Source organism: Schistocerca serialis, unplaced genomic scaffold (assembly GCF_023864345.2).
Source record: "Schistocerca serialis cubense isolate TAMUIC-IGC-003099 unplaced genomic scaffold, iqSchSeri2.2 HiC_scaffold_1242, whole genome shotgun sequence".
Classification (NCBI taxonomy): domain Eukaryota; kingdom Metazoa; phylum Arthropoda; class Insecta; order Orthoptera; family Acrididae; genus Schistocerca; species Schistocerca serialis.
In genome coordinates, this window is record NW_026047450.1 from 170,001 (window position 1) to 175,000 (window position 5,000).

A 5,000-nucleotide genomic window follows, 5' to 3' on the forward strand; every position below is an offset into this window, starting at 1 on the left:
CCGTCCACAGTAAACATTCGACACCTCCATCTACAGGGATCCGACGGAACTACGCCAACCATGCTGGCAAAACAGTATCGCCATCTATGCAAATACGGCGAAACCACATGCGATAGCTCCATCTATGCGAATCTGACAACACTACGTCCGCCATGTCGAGCGCACCACAAAACATACCGCCATCTGTAGGTCTCCCTCAGCATGAGCTCCTGCAACGACGATACCGCCATCTATGGGACGCCAAGCCGACTAAGACATCGATGGGCCCACAGTGCCCATCTTTCGACGCCACCCACAAAGCATGCAGCCTCTGTCGACCACAGCACCCAAACGCCAGTGCCTCTGCCGCACAACGTCGTGGACCGGCAATCACACCACCCGCACCCGCTCGTGCCCCACCCCAACCGCCAAACTCGCAACGCCAGCGGATGAACGGCGGAAGTTTCCCGCACTCGTAATGTGCAATCCACACCTATAACTTGCGTTTCATGAAGAGTTATGTCCAATATGCGACATTCCCGCTGTCCCTATACATGAGCTGCGAGCTGTACCACGTACAAGCTACAGACGCGATCGCATTGCTCACTGTACTGATTCCCATGCCGAGCGATCAGCTAGGACGCGCCCCATCCATGTCGGTACCCGTGGGCGTCGCACTCGCAGTCACAAAAAACGCTGGGCAAATATATTTCTCGGAAGAGTAACGACAGTCCGAGCCTCCTGCGTGGGAAGAGTCTTTCTAGGCCCTGACCCACGGGAAGGGTGTAGCTTCCCCCATCCCGGACATTTGACGTCGTCACACTACCGGTATTGACTAATAGACTGATTGCTGATAATCATTAGCCATACACTGGGGGAAACGGCCGACAGGGCCGGCAACATAGTGGAGCCGCAGTGTCACTAATGTACAGAGATAGAACAGTTTCGACTGGAACCAGAGTAACCGTAGACACGGCACTGATTAGTAATAGATGCAGAGCCATCAGAATACAGATAATATATACAACCGTCCCTATACATGCTGAAAGACTCTGCACATAATGAGAACCACACGTCAGCCAGACACTCTTATCACACACTACTCTCTTATCACACACTACTCTCTGCCTGTAACAGGCACACACACACACAATATCTAACCACCAGCATGGAAGAACATCCAGTGCATCCTCTCCGCCACATTACACAATCCACACTATCATAACCAGACCGGGAGGTCCACCCAGAAAACAGAATATCCCACCCTTCCGACATCCGCCATTGCTCAGCTAAGCCACGAACACCCACACATGTCCTACACAGGGGTGCACCCAACATCACAATACTGCCTCCTGTCACAGTACACAAACAATGGCAGGAATGAAAGACACAGATCTGCCACAACCTTGGAATCGGAACGCCGCCTGTCATGAGCCACAAGTGCATCCTGACGTGACAAATCGGATGATCCCGCAGGCATGCACTTACGATAATCACTATCAACGAACCTGCCGCCCCCCCCCCCAAATACACCTTTCCCTACAACAATGTGTACCTTAACCTAAGCTATATTGTACCTTAACTTAAGCTATATCGTACCTTAACCTAACCGACATTGCGCCTTAACCTAACCTACGTTGTACCTTAACCTAACCTATGTTGTACCTTAACCTAACCTACGTTGTACCTTAACCTAACCTACGTTGTACCTTAACCTAACCTACGTTGTACCTTAACCTAACCTACGTTGTACCTTAACCTAACCTACGTTGTACCTTAACCTAACCTACGTTGTACCTTAACCTAACCTACGTTGTACCTTAACCTAACCTACGTTGTACCTTAACCTAACCTACGTTGTACCTTAACCTAACCTACGTTGTGCCTTAACCTAACCCATGTTGTGCCTTAACCTAACCCATGTTGTGCCTTAACCTAACCCATGTTGTGCCTTAACCTAACCCATGTTGTGCCTTAACCTAACCCATGTTGTGCCTTAACCTAACCCATGTTGTGCCTTAACCTAACCCATGTTGTGCCTTAACCTAACCCATGTTGTGCCTTAACCTAACCCATGTTGTGCCTTAACCTAACCCATGTTGTGCCTTAACCTAACCCATGTTGTGCCTTAACCTAACCCATGTTGTGCCTTAACCTAACCCATGTTGTGCCTTAACGTAACCCATATTGTGCCTTAACCTAACCCATATTGTACCTTAACCTAACCCATATTGTACCTTAACCTAACCCATATTGTACCTTAACCTAACCCATGTTGTACCTTAACGTAACCCATGTTGTGCCTTAACGTAACCCAATTTGTGCCTTAACGTAACCCATGTTGTGCCTTAACGTAACCCAATTTGTGCCTTAACGTAACCCAATTTGTGCCTTAACGTAACCCAATTTGTGCCTTAACGTAACCCAATTTGTGCCTTAACGTAACCCAATTTGTGCCTTAACGTAACCCAATTTGTGCCTTAACGTAACCCAATTTGTGCCTTAACGTAACCCAATTTGTGCCTTAACGTAACCCAATTTGTGCCTTAACGTAACCCATGTTGTGCCTTAACGTAACCCATGTTGTGCCTTAACGTAACCCATGTTGTGCCTTAACGTAACCCATGTTGTGCCTTAACGTAACCCATGTTGTGCCTTAACGTAACCTAATTTGTGCCTTAACGTAACCTAATTTGTGCCTTAACGTAACCTAATTTGTGCCTTAACGTAACCTAATTTGTGCCTTAACGTAACCTAATTTGTGCCTTAACGTAACCCATGTTGTGCCTTAACGTAACCCATGTTGTGCCTTAACGTAACCCATGTTGTGCCTTAACGTAACCCATGTTGTGCCTTAACATAACCTAATTTGCGCTTTAACGTAACCCATGTTGTGCCTTAACCTAACCTATATTGCGCCTCAACCTAAACTATATTGCGCCTCAACATAACCTATATTGCGCCTTAACCTGACGCACGTTGTCGCTGAACCTGCTCTGTAATTGTTATGCAACTCGCTAAATTAGTGTAGTGTTGCCTAACCGCAACCCTCGCAATATAGTTCGCTATTCGCACTGCCCGGTCCCCTGTGTATCGCGTCATGTTAAACACCTTGCAGGTGTTGCTGACTTTCCACATGCTCCTGCTATACACTCTAATGTGGATAGCAGCAGGACGTACATGCCCCCCCCCCTTCCCCCCTGCCTTCGCAAGCTGGTCGTTGAGAAGTTTGCATGTTCAATGCCCTTCGCATGCCGACGTACTCAGCCTACGTTGTGGTACGGCCTGTCACCTGTCCGCCGATGTACGCAAAACCCACAAACTGTACTGCACATTGGTCCGTATGTACTGAATGATACATCGTGGCACATGTGTGACCGTACGACGACTGCGCCTAGCAACGGCAGACCATACAGTCCAAATATTGTGCACGCAGCTACGTGTCGTCTCCCTATAAGAGCTGGATTGCAGTGTGGTACGCCATTCAGACGTGTGGGAGGAACGGACGCCCTGGATGGCGATCAGCATGAGCAGTCTGTTGATGTGGTGGAGCGTGTATTCGGACGTAGTCGTCTCTTCTCACACACCGTGATAGCATGTTGCACCGCGTTCCACATCTGCGACATCCTGCAGAGGCCGGCTGACAGTCGTTCGCGCAATGGACACCGCATACGTACGGGGGCTACCTTCCACGTGTTCTCGAGGCGTGCACATGTTGTTGCGTCTATGTGGGCAGACGTAGTGTGTTGTGACACCTGACACAGGCATGCAATACTCGTTGCAAATGGCGATGGACGTCTACGTTTGCTGGTGACGTTACGCAAATGAACAACAGGTAACCCGTTGTGGTGCGGTTGTTCTCGCTAGAGGTGAATCAGTGTTGGCGACGATCGGTCGAGCTATTAACCGGTTGTTTCAGGGATACCCACCATGCCCACGAACGTGAAAGGGGACCCACCATGCCCACGAACGTGAAAGGGGATCTGGGTGTGAGGCGATACGCGGCGGTGGCTGGGTGGGACCGTCCCCGGCCGGTGAGGGGGGGCCGCCCGGCGTGCTGGCAGCGCGGTGCGTGGGCGCACGCGCTACAGCCGGCTGGTGGGGGCGGCCAGTGGCAGGCGCGCCGGCCGACGGACGCGGCAGGCGGCGCAGCTGCGCGCCGGCGCCCCCTGCTCGCGGCGCCTTGCGGCCAAAGTAGGTCCTCGCGGGCCCGGTGCGAAGCGCGGTGGCCATCTGCAGTGTGCTGGTCCGATTGAGGACTGTGTGCGCTGAGGATGCGCCGCCGCTCGGCGCTCGGCGCCGCGACGCCGTCTGCTGCTCGGTCGCCCCAGCGGTTCTCGCAGGTGGTTTGTATCGCAGCTGTGCGGACGTGTTGGCGCGTGCGCTGTGCTGGGAGAGTTCGCTTCGGCACCCAAGTGGGGCTTTTGTCTTTCTGTGGCGCTGGCGTTGGAGCTGCCGGTCACCGTAGGTGGCGCGTGTTGTCTCCCGCCGGCAATGCCACGACAGCACGCTCCCGGGCCTCTGTCGGCAGCGGCAAGCTCAGTTGGGAGCACGGGTGGTCGCACCTAAAGCGTCTACTCGCCTAACTCCGGGCGATTGCGCCTCTCTCGAACCCGACCAAGTACTTAGGACGGCGCTGCGCGCCGCCGGGACCTGAGAGGGTTTCGAGGTGTGTTGTGCAGGGGAGCTCAGCCTCCTCCTGTTTGCAGAATAATTGAGCGGACGCTTGCGTGTTCGCGCGGGCCCCCGGGACACACTCCCGGGCGGCCGGCTGCTCAGCTCTAGTTGACGCAGCTCCCTGGTTGATCCTGCCAGTAGTCATATGCTTGTCTCAAAGATTAAGCCATGCATGTCTCAGTACAAGCCGCATTAAGGTGAAACCGCGAATGGCTCATTAAATCAGTTATGGTTCCTTAGATCGTACCCACGTTACTTGGATAACTGTGGTAATTCTAGAGCTAATACATGCAAACAGAGTCCCGACCAGAGATGGAAGGGACGCTTTTATTAGATCAAAACCA

General features: G+C 52.3%; 1 non-coding gene across 1 annotated transcript in view; it reads left to right on the top strand.

The window, feature by feature from the left end:
- The first annotated feature begins 4,774 nt into the window (after positions 1 to 4,774).
- Positions 4,775 to 5,000, top strand: part of LOC126436733 (small subunit ribosomal RNA) — a 1,909-nt gene continuing 1,683 nt past the window's right edge. Inside the window, exon 1 of the ribosomal RNA XR_007580878.1 lies at positions 4,775 to 5,000. This exon is cut by the window's right edge and continues 1,683 nt beyond it. This is a non-coding gene — a ribosomal RNA (small subunit ribosomal RNA).